Genomic DNA, 15,254 nt, shown 5'->3' with positions numbered 1-15,254 from the left:
CACACTTGACCAGTGAAGTTCTACAGGTACGCGCACACTGTATCTTCTACAATGACACTACATTACAGTTACTTTCCTATCCTACATGACTACAAGCCTGTCACCACATACTGTACTGTACATGTTCGGACACACACACTGCCTGCTATGCCACGATTTACAATGTCATGGCACAGATGCACCCACACAGCGTGCTCTCATACAAGGACACCCATGCAACACCAGGCCCCTTGTCACACACTTTACAGTGTCACTTTACTAAGATGTGCGGTTCTTTGCAGAGCCATTGCCTGACACATCACCACTTCATTTTTTGAAGGGATCTTTGCACATGAAGTTGGCTCTTTGGCCTTTGAAAAGGTTCCTAATATGTGGACAACCCCAAAATTTTTAACGCCAATAGCAGGATACTACTAATCTGATCTGAGCTCGTGTAATTGTATGCAGTGAGAGTCCTTTTAAAAAATCAGGAACCCACCGGCATTTCACAAATCTGTTATTGTCTATTCATGGTTATTTATTATGGCTCTAAATGCATTAAGGTTTCTCTTTCTGGCCATTTCATGTGGACGGTTTTTTTTTTTAAGAACCACTTTGTCACCTTGATTTTTCAGAGTGTGCAGGAGCACCGACCAGTAAACATGTTGTCACCACAGATGTGCGCGCACACACAGAAAGAGGTGCCCAGGCGGCCATGCAGCACTCTGCGTGCACAGAAATGAAAAGCAGTCGCTACATAAGCACGGAGGCACGTCTACCACACACAGCAGCAGACCTGCCACTTCATACCTGCATGCACACCCGTCACCTTCTAGAAACACACACACGTGTAACACCAGCCATTAAACATAGGCGCGCACACGCCGTCTACTATACTAAGTGGGACACATAATCCTTGAAATACAACCAAACTGTAGCTCACATGCATGGCCAAGATGACCTCCAGCCCCCCATCCCCATTGTTTACTAGTTTCTCACGGACAGACAAACGATTCCCTTTTCTCGTCAGTACACAAACACACAAATGCACTCCGGCCACCAATACTAAAAAGCTGCAAACACACGCGGTAATGGTGTCCGTCCTTGCACAAGTTCGAGCACACCTCCACACGCAAAGTACTCACATACAGAAGACACACACAATGTTGCCACCCCACACACTTCTACGCACACAGTCTGCTGTGCCACGACAGGCAGGTGCGCGCAGACCACAACAGCGCACACACGCGCGCGGTCACGCTAATTGACAATCACGTCGCCGCCCAGTGTCCAGCGGCGCGCGCACGGGCTGTTTTAAAGGAGCACCCCGCCCCACTTTCATTCTCATTTATTCGCCCTTCACAGATTTGGGTCCGGCGGGATCACGAGCGATTCTTGTATGAACTTGACGAGGAAGCGAACTGAGGGAAGCGACTGCACTGCGGGAAGATGAGGTCCCCTCGGCCGGGCGTCTGTCACTTTAGAGAAATCACAGAATAAATGACGCACTTGGCACGTGGACAGCGACATCAGGAACAGTGAAAACAATGCCGCTCACGCAGCCGACCGACCGCCCGCGCTTTTTATTTGGATCTTTGCGAGCCCACCAGTAATAAAAGGCGGGTGGTCTAGTGCTGCCAGCGCAGAAGACTGAACCACGCAAGAAGAGGTCGGTGTGCGGAAATGTGCTTATTGGGGTCTAATTAAGACACGTACAAGAACAATCAGCGAAACCAAAACCAAACTCTCTGGCACACTGAGCCGGGTTGAGGGGGCAGCATATAAAAATAATTCTGGGGGATTAGTAAAAGGGTCCTCAAATTCCTCCAAAAACTTCGGGATCTTCTTCAGGCCCCCCGGTGACCTCACTCAGTCATCATCTGATTTTAGAATTGGCCATTAAAGCAAAACACGCGTCGCAGTGACTTGGAAAAACGCGTAAAAACAAGCCCCCTCGATTGATCGGTGTGTGTTAGTGATATTCACGGGACAGGACCTCAGACTGGACTTGGGTGCTATAAAAACATAACATCCTCAATGACAGGTTGAGCGGATAGAAGGAACCAACTGCGGACGAGCGCCATAGCAGGGCACCCCCTCCGTCAGACACGGCCAGCTAACGACGCTTATGAACGTAGGAGGAATACGTGCAGGGGGCTGCTTGACAGAAGATAATCTATTTACGGATTACAACTCGGACTGAAAGGCGCTATATCAAATAAACACAGATTAATGTGGCATTCTTCGTGTTATGCACTAGGGGAGCGTTTCTCAAAGAAGTATTTGCGACCCGAGTTTTCATAACAGTTGTAATCGCGCCCCCCTAACGTTTTTTTTTTCTTTCAAAGGAGCCCTTTTTTAATTAATGACAGATGCATACTTTATCATACCTACTTAACTTTTATCGACATTTATCTAACTCTAGATTTATTTTTCTACTATCAGAATGTAGTTTGTTAATTTGTTTTGGTTTCAATTGATGTATTTTTCATATTTTCGATTCTTTTTTTTCCACGTCTTCGTGTCCCCCTTTTTGTTATTTAGCGCCCCCACTCCACTGTATGAGAACCACTGACCTAGGGAATTGTTTTTTACCTTGAAAGATGGTGTATAAAACAACGACTGGCGTACTGATGTGGCTGAGCCCACACATCCATTTTTCTCTCTTTTCCTGAGTTAAAAAAGGTAAAAGACTGCCGTGGGTGGAGAATTTAGTAAGCACTGAGGCAGGACCGAGGAACACCAACAGGACAGCGCCGCTTAGTCGGAGATCTGCACACGGAGGAGCGTTCAGGGACGGCGCCCATCGCTTAAGACGGGTGAAGCGAATTAAAAGCACGCTGAGGATGGCATGAGGGGCTTCAAACTGCACAGCACATTTAATATTGCGCCTTTCTCCCTTCATCAGGTACCACCTAAAAGAGCTGTGATGTCCTTCGTCCAGAAATGAAAGGTGCTGTTCACAGTCTACTTTGATATGGTATCGTTCACACAGATCATCTACTGCACTATCTGTGTTAAGGACTTTTTGAGTGAAACCCAAGAGATGTTGAACCTCATATATAACAAAAGTCTTAATTCGTACGGTCCCTTTCATAGTCATCGTCCTCCTGAAAGACCATCGCACCTACACAGCAATCCGCCCCTTTAATACCAGTATAGCGCCTTTCAAGCTGAGCACCTCCCAATGAACGTTAAATCTCCAGAAGATCTCTCTGATGGGGGCAACTGTCCCCAAGAACGCGACTTGTGCTGTACATTCGCACACAGCCATGTCTCTTTGTCATCTTGTAGGACTCTGAGCGCAGTCTTTGTATGAAGTGTCAATCGTTGTCTAAGCCGATCAGCCCTGAACGGGGTCATCGGGGGTGCTGGAGCCAACCTAAGCGCGCAGGAAGCGAGGCATGTCCGAAAATGTGCCATTTAAAGAAATGATGTTGATGATGACGTCCGAATTAAACCGATTACAGCATTTACTTATTTTAGTTGTATTGTCACATGGACGACCCAGAAATTCTGGCTTGCAGCACATCGCCACTCGGTGGCATTATACGAAACGAGAATGTGCTAAAATATGAGGGGACGGCATTTGAATTAAAAGAAAACACAAATCGCCTGCATGGGAGCCCCTCTGCTGCCACACCCAGGCCCACCCATAAATGCTGTTAGGACTCAAGCACACTCCATCATCTTTGAGGCTTTGATTTGTGTTTATATGCAGAGATAACGCTGCAGAGACCCTCAAATCCATTCATTCAATAAAGACGCCATCAGTCAACCTTGTGTTTAGCACTTTTAAAACCTATGTGTCTATTATATAGTGCCTTTGCTATCAACTAAGAACATTTTGTATATTAGTTAGCGCATGCTAATAAGAATGTCAGTGCCCACCTGACAATAATGACCCTGTTACACCTGTTATACTGTATATACAAGGTGCATCCTATTCATTTCTATTATATAGTGCCACTCTAATCTATGTATGTGTTATGCAGTGTCTTTCTTCTGTTATTGATTAACATTTCTCATCTATTTTTCTATTATATATTGCCTTTCTTATCTATGATGCAATAACTTTTCTGTCTTTAAATATATAGTGCCTTTCATATCTACATTTACCTATCATATAATGCCTTGCCTATCCAACTGTTATGTACTAACATTTTCATCTGTTTCTATTATAAAGTGCCTTTCCTGTCCGTTTATTCTGTAACACCTCCCCTATATGTTAAACAATGACTTTCCTATCTACCTTTCTAATATGCAGCGCCTTTCCTGTTTTTGTTTTTGTAGTGCCTTTTCTGTCCATCTATCATTTATTAACTCTTTTCATCTTTTTCTATTACATATTGCCTTTCCCATCTATTATGCACTGCCTTTCTAATATGCAGTGCCCTCCTCGTCTGTCTATGTATTTGCAGTGTCTCTTCTATCCATCTATTATTTATTAACTTCTCGTAGGTCTCTTTATTTATTATACAGTCTTTCCTATATATTATGCAATGACCTTCCTGGTCATCATTCTCATGTATGTACAGTATAATAACAGCACTGATTTCTACGACACATTTTCATACAAGATAAGCAGCTCAAGGCGCTTTACAATAAGTTAAGAAAAAATACAATTCCAATGGATGAGTAATTAAATAACAGTACAAATAATGAATCAAATAATAATAATATTTCAAAAAATACAAACCTAATAGTAAACAAGTAATAGAAATAGAAGAATCCTTAAATGGGCATTTTTTAAAGTTCATATAGTGCCTTTCTTATCCATCTATTACATATAAGTGCCTACAGCATGGGAAAGGCGCTATACAGTATAAATAAAATGTATTATTATTACCTATCCATCCATTATCCAACCCGCTATATCCTAACTACAAGGGTCATGGGGGTCTGCTGGAGCCAATACCGTAAACAAACCCCGGGCAGGGTGCCAGCCCACCGCAGGGCACACACACACACACACACACACACACATCCATCAAAGACAATTTAGGATTGCCAATCCACCTAACCTGCATGTCTTTGGACTGTGGGAGGAAACCCACGCAGACACGGGGAGAACATGCAAACTCCACACAGGGAGGACCCAGGAAGTGAACCCAGGTTTCCTAACTGTGAGGCAGCAGCGCTACCACTGCGCCACCATGCCGCCCTTATCCAACTATTTTCTAGCATATAGCGCCTTTCCTATTGGTTATACAAAGATTTTTCTGTCTGTCCATCCTCTCATTTTCTTAACCAGCTTATTCAGGGCAGGGTGGCACAGGCAGGAACAATTCCAGATGAGTGCCAGTGTTGGGCATTGATCTGCCTCGAGTGTTTACTAAGCACAATGCACACACAAATGGGTCAGTTTAGCAGTGCCAATCCACCTGACCGGTGTCTTTGGATTGTGTCGGATCCCTCATGGACACGGGGAGAACATGCAAACTCCACACAGGGAGGACCCGGGAGGTGACCCCCAAATCACCTCAAGGCAGCAGCGCTATCACTGCCCCAGCATGCCGCCCACTTTTCTATCTATCTTTCGATGTATTGTCTAAGTTATCTATGTAATATGTACAGTAGTGTCTTTTTATTTGTCTATTATATATTAAGCTTTTATTTCTCTTTTTTTTTTACCACATATCTGCCTTTCTACTTTATGGTGCCCCTCCTCTTCCATCCTTCTGTCTGACTGTCTGTCTGTCACCTAACGCAGTACCAACCTGTCGTCTTATAAAATCTCCTTTTTTATCGTCAAACCACAATCAAAGCCCAGGTGGCAGAAGTGGTAATGCTGGGAGCCAGCAGTGGGATTTGATCTGCCTTGTGAATTTAAAAAGCACCCCCTCAAACACACACACCCACCCGCACAAAGCTTTTGACAAAGGCCAGGATAAGCTCTTGTGGTGCTAATTATTAACTATTAGAAGAGCGCTGAGCAGCGAGAAGAGCAACAGAGCGGCCCCTCACCCAAGCCCCCAAGGGTGCACAGTTGGGCGGTTGAAATCTACACCTGGGGGGGCACATATTGTATAAGACAGCCCAGTAGCTTAGCTGTCACCACCTCCACACTCAGACTGGGGAGTGTGCCCACGAGAGAGGCTGAAAGTCAGGCATGCCACTCGCCGGACCACCTAAAGAATGTGCCAAAGACTCCTGGGCCTCCAGCAGTTTGAGAAGGCCTTCTAATGAGGTCTCGGGAGGAGCTTCAGGTGCCACCCATGGTGCTGTGTGCAGCCCCCAGTGACTGGCGTCACCTCCCGTGGGTTGGAACAGTAAACTAGGAGGCTTCCATGCAGAACTTGTAAAGCGCCTTGGGGTGATGTTTACTAGGAAAGGCACTATATAAAACCACCATTTTTTTTATATTTATTTTGCTTTATGCGATTTCTTGTGTTAGCAATTTCTTAGTTTTCGCATACCCTTTGGGGTCAGAGCGCAGGGTCAGCCATTGTACAGCACCCCAGGAGGATCCCCTTTGGAAGTAACTGGAATTCGAACTGGCATCCTCCCAGATACCAGCGCAGATCCTTAGCCTCAGAGCCACCCCTCCGCCCATGGCACAGTTTCAGTTTCCCCCACTAAGTCACTTGTCCTTTCACCTCACCGTCTTCCTAATGCTTATCAGGAGTATCAGGATGGCACTGTGGGCAGTGGCTAGTGCTTCTGCCTCAGTACCCCATGCCCAGTCATGGTCTGGTCTGTGTGGAGCCTGCATGTTCTCCTGGTGTCCATATGGGTTTTGTTCACACACTCAGGTTTTACTCCGTCATTCCCAAACATTTGTGTGTCACATTAACTGGTCACTCATACATTGGCACCCTAACCATGGCTGCTTCCTGGATTATAACCACTGTCCCTCCGAATTGAGTTTGTTATGTCGTGCAGCAAAGCATCTTGGGATGGCATTCGTGATGGAACAGCAACTAAAATCTCAAAGCACAGATTCAGTTCCCTCCCCAGAATAAAAGCCATTTCAGCTGCCTGTTCTCACTTAATAAAAAATACATCTCACCACATCTTGGGCTTTGAATTGGCATTGGAAAGAAATTCACCATGAAAGACGCTATATAAAAACCACACGTCACACACTCCGTCCTCTCTACTGACTCACCAGGTTAATTGGACTCTTCGGGTGTCCCTAAATGAATCACAAAATCTGACGGCTGTCAGGAGTACATCAAACCATCATGAAAAGACGCTCCATAAACTCAAAATCACAGGCCGAACTTCACCAGGCGAGTAAATCATTTCATCTGCAGCTAATTTCATGTCATGGTAAATATTCTTGGGATTTTGTTCACTGTAAAAGGCACTATATAAGCCCACAAAGTGGCAGGTTCACTTAATTTTACTGAATCAGTGTGAAGTCATAAGTGAGTTAATTCACCTCTCATAAACAAGAAAACATCTGCATCGATCACGCAAAGGACTTTGGGCTGGTGTTCATCATGAAAGGCGCTATATAAAGCCACAAGTCCCACTTTATTGATTCAACGTGTCGCCATGAGTGAGTCATTTCACATTCCCGTTTCCTTACTGTAGAAATCTGAAAACATCAGCACTGAACGCACTAAAATTTTGGGGTGATGTTCACCAAGAAAGGCGCTAAATAAAGCCACAAGTCACACTTTGTTGACTCACTGCGCTCCCATTATGGAGTCATCTCAAGTCCCAGTATCCCTACTATGGAAATATGACATTTGCACTGAATACACTAAGAACTTTGGGATCGTATTCTCTATGAAAGGCACTATATAAAACTGCAAGTCTAAGGATTAGTTTCTCCAGCTGCCTGTTCTCGCACTGTGTCAAACGCCCAAGTAAGTAAGTTTCCATCTTGGTGTTATAAATCCGCTTCACGAAGCTGTTTACACTTAAAAGGCACCAAAAACAAAATAAAAGGTTTTGTGTTTCTGAACCGAATAAACACATCTGATAAAACGAGGGCACCGAGACGCCTGTCTGCCGTGTGTTCTCCCGTCGTGAGGTCCCGAGCGCCTTACTTAGCAATTCCCAGGTTTACCTTAGCAACCAAATTCCTGTTCATCGGGGCGTAACGGCGCCTTCAGCAGGCAGCGTCACGAAGAGCCACGCGCATGAGAACGAGGGCTTCCACTGCAGGTCCGCACTATTCCGAGGGGCTTTGTATCGGCCCCCTTTCCAGCCAAGCGAAGTGGGAACAATGACGACCCGCACACGCGCGGACCCGCCCGCCCGCTCATCTCCACCTCCGCCTGGCGCTTCTGTTAACTGTCTGAAGAAGGCGGGGCGCTGCGCGGGGTGGGAGGAGATGCGCGGACTGTCCTTAACTAGCCATGTGTGTCGCAAGATGGGAGAGCGGAATTCGAGATGGGGACACAGTGGAGAAACGCACACGGGAGACAAAAGAGCGCAGTGAGCCGCCTGAGGAGATCCTCCGAGAGTGCCAGTGTGTGTTTGTGTAGAGCTTAGCGCATGCGCGCGAGGGCGCGGGCGCACGCACACACGTCATCTAATTATCTAGAAGACGGCGGTGAGCGAATCGCCGTCACGCGCTCCGTTTTCATCTCGGGTCCAAATGCGCCCCGCCTAATTGCTGCTTAGGGCGCCCAGCAGTCGGGCACCGCACCATCTGATAGCCCTGCTGGTCAATCAATAAACACAACAGGTGGAGTTCTCCCTGTTAAATTAGGGTTGGCTTCATTTCGCACGTTCATATTGGTGGCTGCCGTTTCCTCTGAACTGCCTCAGAGGTAATGTTATGTTCACATGCAACTCTTCGGTGACCCCCGAATTGTGTGCCATCACAACAGATGTCCATCTTGCACCTAAAGGTCCCAGATTGCAGGATTTTAATGTGAAGGTACAACATTTGGACCATTCCTATGTATGAAGAGGTCATCCACATGAAGCTAAGCGTGTTTGGGCCCGGCCAGTACTTGGATGGGAGACCAACTAAAGAAAACAAGCATGGGCTGCTGCTGGAAGAGGTGATGGTGAGGCCAGCAGGGGGCGCTTACCCTGTGGTCTGTGTGTGACTCCCAATACCCCAGTGCAGTGACTGGGACACTGAGCTGTAAATATGGCACCGCACCCCTAATGGAGGCTTAAAACGGAGGTCCCGACTCTCTGCGGTCATTAAAGATCCCTGGGCAACTTTCAAAAGGAGTAGGGTGTTTTCAAATGTCCTGGCGAAATTGTCACCTCAGCCTAGTCACCTCCTAAAAGCACATATGTGGTGAGTGGACTGGTGCAAAAATGGCTGCCGTCACATCAGCCAGAGGATGCAACCAATTAGTGGTCGTTCAAGTAGCCTGCCAATCGCTACGTAAAACGCTTTGAGTAGTGAGAAAAGCAAAATGTAAAGAATTATTATTATAACAGATTATGGGATTATGGGATGGAGACAAAGAGATGACATGACTGAAGTGTTTAAAATTGTAAAGGGAATTAGTCCAATGGATTGAGACGGTGACTGTGAGTCCAGCAACAACAAGGGGACACAACTGAAAAGTTAAGAGTGGCGGAGTGGTGGCTCTGAGGTTAGGGATCTGCACTGGCAATCAGAAGGTTCGAATCCCGTAAATGCCAATAGTGACTCTGCTCTGCTGGGCCCTTCAGCAAGGCCTTTAACCTGCAATTGCTGAGCGCTCTGAGTAGTGAGAAAAGAGCTATATCAATGCAAAGAAGTTTTTTTTTTAAGTGTGAATTTCGCACAAACATTAGGAATAATTTCTTCACACAGAGAACCACAGACACGTCGAATAAGTGACCGAGTAGTGAGGCGGGCAGGAGGACTTTACGGACCTTCAAAACTCGACCCGATGTGATTTTAGAGGAGTTAAGTGGACGGGACTGGTGAGCTTTGTCGGGCTGAGCAGGCCGTCCTCGTCCAGATTCCTCCAATGACATTTCAGACACAACATGAAAACACGCTAAATCCACGTGTGTGTGTGTGTGTGTGTGTGTGGGTACATACACTGGGTATTCAGTGCGTCATGTCCACTGCTAGTTCCTGCCTTGTGCCCAGTGCCTGCTGGACAGGCTCCAACTTACCTGCAATGGCTACTCAGGGTAGGTGGGTTTGAAAAATGGCTGGATGAATACGAGAATATTTAAGATGTACACGGGCCCAAAGAATATCGGACTGACTATGACACGTGTGCACACGCATGACCGTCACACGCAGACGGGCTCACCAAATGGCACTTCTGATCTCACGAGTCTCAGCGCTACAGAAATGTGAACTGAATTGGAGCTGAAGAGCCATGCGGGTTGGGGGGCTCAATGGCTAATCATTCAACTGCTCTTATATCCGTGTGGTGGGATTACAAACATATCATCTACAAAAAAAAGGTGAACATCCAGAGCAGAGAGCGTATCTGCAATTCTCTCTGCACACTGCATTTCCAGCTATAAGCCCAACATGCTGTGCAACATAAAAACACGAGGGTGGCACAAGGACACTGGCATTCACATGTGCCTCCTGCGTGGGGTGTGCATGACCTTCTCTTACAGTCAGGCAGATGGGTGAGGCTAAGTTGGCCCCCGCGTGTGTGTGATTGTGTGAGTGAGAGTGTGAGAGTGTGTGAGTGAGAGTGTGTGTGTGAGAGTGTGTGAGTGAGAGTGTGTGTGATTGTGAGTGTGTGAGTATGTGAGTGTGATTGTGTGTGTGAGGAGAGTGGTGTGATTGTGAGTGTGAGTGAGAGTGTGTGATTGTGTGTGTGAGAGTATGTGAGTGTGATTGTGTGTGTGAGAGTGTGTGTGAGTGAGAGTGTGTGAGTGAGAGTGTGTGTGATTGTGAGTGTGTGAGTATGTGAGTGAGATTGTGTGTGTGAGAGTGTGTGTGATTGTGTGTGTGAGTGAGAGTGTGTGATTGTGAGTGTGAGTGAGTGTGTGTGAGTGTGTTTGTGAGTATGTGAGTGTGATTGTGAGTGTGTGAGTGTGAGTGAGAGTGTGTGATTGTGAGTGTGTGAGTATGTGAGTGTGATTGTGTGTGTGAGAGTGTGTGTGATTGTGTGTGTGAGTGAGGTGTGTGTGTGACTGTGAGTTTGTGTGTGAGTGAGAGTGTGTGATTGTGAGTGTGAGAGTGTGTGAGCATGTGTGTGTGTGAGGATTCCAGCTGAGGGTTTTCAGATTTCCTCCCATCCTGCACTCTTAGGAATCAAGGCCTCCTAAAGTGGTCCTTCAATGCAGTGCCATACGGGGAACCTGTTTTGGTTCCTAAAAGACCCATCCACATGAAGGCAGCCATTTTTGCACCAGTATGCTCACCACACGTTAGTGATTAGGTGGTGAAGTCATGTGTGAGATAGTTAAGGGGTGATTAAGGGACCCAGAACGGACAAGGCAATGGTGGGCATTTTAGCCTCACCATTCTTGAAAGATGCCCAGGGACCTTTAATGGCCACAGAGAGTCAGGGCCTCATTTTTACATCTCTTCCAAAAGATTTTTCTAACACACTGTCATTGGGATCCACACACAGACCATAGGGTTAGACTCGCCAACACCTCTTCCAGGAGCAACCCAATGTTTTCCAAGGTGGTCTCCCATCCAAGTAACACCCAGGCCCAAACTTGCTAAGCTTCATGTGGATGGCCTGTTCTGAAGTGCAGCTGGCATGGCTTCACTACACCAGTTCCACATGTCCACAGTGAGAGTACTGGCAGGTGACATGACTCACTCTGAGCCATGGGGTGAACCAGGGGTGAGGAATAAGTAGACTTTGTGCTTTACACTTCAAACACCTTCAGCATATAGGTGGGCAACACTGGCCACAGAGACCTGAGCCCCACAGAGAAGCACAAAGCCACCCCTGCATAGCTTCAGGTGGATGGCCTGCTCTGCAGTGCAGCTGGTGGTGATAACAGATGATGAGAGATTTGTGACATACCAGTGGGCTCCCGATTTAAGAAAGGACTCTCCTTGAATACAAGCTACATCCGGTTTTCTCGATCTGTTTGTGTCCTGCTAGGTCACCTGCTAGACAATTAAATATTTCTGTTTTGTCCAAATGTATTCAAAACCCAAAGAACCAACTTCATATGTAAAAAGCTCTTTCCAGACTGAGATATGCTCCCTGTCCAGTGATGCTTCTACAAGGAACCATACAACCCAGTAAAGAACCATCAGAGCACCAGGATGTTTAGGAAAGTGATTGGGTTTACTTGGCACTGGCACAATATGAGTGGGTGCGGGTGTGCCCGGGTGATCTGCTTTTTCACTGAAGGCAGCTGGGATGGGAGTAGGCCACCTGATTGGACTGAATGCGTAAAGCCAAGTCGATTACGTTTAATTCAGTTTCCACCCGTTTTTTATACGTTCAACATAACAGGACAGCGTTTGCATGTTGCAGAATAGAATAACAGGAGTTCAATAATTAGTTCAACAGACGTGCGACGGAGGGAATTTTAATATGAAATACAAATATACGAGGAGACAGCGAAGCACCACAGACGACAAAAGAGGGAGCCACAATGGCACGGAAGGCCTGGCATTGTCGGTCGTTCGCTGTCTGTTTTGTGTTTTTTTTTTCCCCTTAACCGGTAAACTTCTCTGAAGCTTCAGTCGTTCTGCATGTAACCAAATAGCACAACGGGTTGAAAACAAAAACAGTTCGTTTACACGTCGAGACACAGCGGGCGGAGGGAGGCGGAGGCAGGGGGCGATCCCCGGGGGGATCCACGCCGATCGAAGTCTAAAGTGCCTGCGAGACGCCGCCGCTAGTCACTCATCGCCTGCTCGTAACGGCGACGTTCACTAGATAGATAGATAGATAGTTAGATAGATAGATAGATAGATAGATAGATAGATAGATAGATAGATAGATAGATAGATAGATAGATAGATAGATACTTTATTAAACCCCAAGGGGAAATTCACAAAATCCAGCAGCAGCTTCACTACACGGAGAGCAAAGGCGGTGCAAAGTAAGCTCCATAATAAAGCAAAGCAAAGCTCGTCCCAGCCGCTCGGGCGCTGATCCGCCCATTGTAATAATAATTCTTGTCGGTCACTGTCACCGGCGCATCGTCCAGTGCACTCCCAGGACGCCGTCTCTTCCTTTTCTTTCTTTCTTTCCTTCTTCGCCCCGCACAGAAACGTGAAGCTATTCGCTAGCGCCTCGACTCTCCGTGCCTGTCTTTAAAGCGACCTGTCAGGCGGAACACGTAGCGACAGTGCGTGCGCAATCCGCACTACCAGACGCAACAATTGCGCATTCTAACGTGACACGCGTTTCATTCTGCTTGATGTCCGCCGAGCAGTTTTGTCGTGTTTAGCCCCCCACACCAGCATTTTCTTTTGGTCACGTGTTTCAGGTAGTCGTTTAGCACAAGAGCAAATCTCGGAGGTCAGAAAAATACGAATAAATAAATAAATAAATAATAACAATAAACACATGAAAGCAAAGATGCACGCAAAGATGCAAGCGCGCACACATCCACATTTCCAGTTATCGTCTTCCCTGTCCGGCATGCCCCCTTCTGTATAGTACTGGCCCCGGGGTCGATCCCCCTCCTCTATTCGTGCCACGTCCAGCTCTTGCGTATTCAGTGCCAGCCTTCCCGAAAAGGAAGTTTTAACAGGCGGCAGAATCACCGAATGGCAGGCGATACCCTCCTCCAGACTCCCCAGCTCCCCGGACCTGTAGCTCAGCACCCCCAAAACGCACAACAAACCCAACCCCCCCATACCGTGTCCCACGTACTCGGCCCGTGAGCGGAAATTAATGTTAATAATTACCAAGTTTGACAAAGCGGGTTTCTTAATCCAAGCAGGCAGCTTCTTCCCTTTTTTGCGACGCTCCTTTAATTTATCATTATTGCGATCTCACCAGATTCCCCAGCGCCGACCCTCTGCGCCGGTCGCTCTCTCTCTCTCGCTCTCGCTCTCTCACTCTGAGTGCGGGTGTCCGCGCGCCTCGGGCGGAGCGCCGTCCTGACATCACGCGGGGAGGGAGCAGGCGCTTAACCCTTCGCTGACCGGGCTGCTCACGCACTAATTTCATTTCATTCGAGGCGGCATTTCAGGACCGACCCGTGGACAGAGCCGCCAGCGGTGACACCCCGATTGGGGGATGTTGACGGGACTCAGATTTCCACGTGCCGCCTCCAAACCCATGTGAAAGTGTGGGTGGGCTGGAAGGAGTGTTTTAGCGCGGGGTCGCCGTTAAAGTGCACGCGTGTGTGGGGAGGTGGGGCATGGCAGGGTGGGATACCAAGCAGCCACCGGCGGCTGTGTCCAGTGGCAGAGCAATGAAGAAGACAAAAAACGCCCCTGCCCGAAATCCACGCTCAGTTTGTTTCGCTTCCAGCTGCTCGGCGGTGAAACATGGATTCTGGATCACAACCAAACCAAAGAACCTGTCAGCGGCATGGAATACTAAAAATGGACCGCAGAGCAAACCCTAAGGATAGAATAGGAGGAACGGGGCGCCTTGGCCGTTAGCTAAACAAACGAGCTTGATGGGCAGAACGGTCAAGTTTCTTTTAGCGGTGCGTAAACCTGGCGTCAACCTATTATCATACAGCGCTTTTATGTTTTAATGGCGGGGGCAGCTGATGCCCAACGGACTACACAATCAATCAGTCAAAGGCAAGTGTAGTGAGTACCTCGAAATGGGAGAAGACAACAGTGCTTTAAGCGTGGAGATCACAGAAACAAGTGGAGCTTCTTTAAAGCTCCTCCGCGGTTAAACTGCACGAGACATTGCAGGGCACGCCCATGTAACTCGGCATCTGCCAACGTCCTGGGTTTACTAATTAAAAGTCTCCTCGGGTACAGCAGGTAGGCTAGTCGACTGACTGGACAGAGATGGTGGTGTGTGTGTGTGTGTGTGTGTTAACGGGAGGACTGCTGTGGGGACACGGGGACAACGTGCAGACGGCGCACAGATGAGTGGCGCTAAGATAGGTGAATATGACTTACTACATTACAGATAGATATGAAAGGCACTGTAATAATTATGAAATACACTATATAATAGATAGATAGATAGATAGATAGATAGATATAAGGCACTATATGATAGATAGATAGATATGAAAGGTACTATAATAATTATGAAAGGCACTATATAATAGATAGATAGATAGATAGATAGATAGATAGATAGATAGATATGAAAGGCACTATATAATAGATAGATATGATAGACGCTATATGACAGATTGATAGATGTATAGATGTGAAAGGCACTATATGATAAGTAACTGAACCACAGTCACTCTGCATATAGCGCCTTTCATGGCTTTTGTTTTCCTCCTCTGTTGACAGACTATACCTCAGGTGCAGT

General features: G+C 47.0%; 1 protein-coding gene across 2 annotated transcripts in view; it reads right to left on the bottom strand.

Annotated features, from left to right (window-relative positions):
* LOC120535994 (neuronal calcium sensor 1) overlaps positions 1 to 14,013 on the bottom strand; it is a 68,337-nt gene extending 54,324 nt beyond the window's left edge. The window contains exon 1 of one of the 2 annotated variants that reach the window (XM_039764257.1): positions 13,703 to 14,013. The gene's annotated coding sequence lies outside the window, so the exon portion shown is untranslated. Of the gene's footprint in view, positions 1 to 8,002; positions 8,186 to 13,702 lie in introns of those variants that run through there. The other variant, XM_039764258.1, reaches the window with a different exon arrangement.
* Positions 14,014 to 15,254: the final 1,241 nt, after the last annotated feature.

Source organism: Polypterus senegalus, chromosome 9 (genome assembly GCF_016835505.1).
Source record: "Polypterus senegalus isolate Bchr_013 chromosome 9, ASM1683550v1, whole genome shotgun sequence".
Taxonomy (NCBI): Eukaryota; Metazoa; Chordata; class Cladistia; order Polypteriformes; family Polypteridae; genus Polypterus; species Polypterus senegalus.
This window is presented reverse-complemented; position numbering and strand designations above follow the sequence as displayed.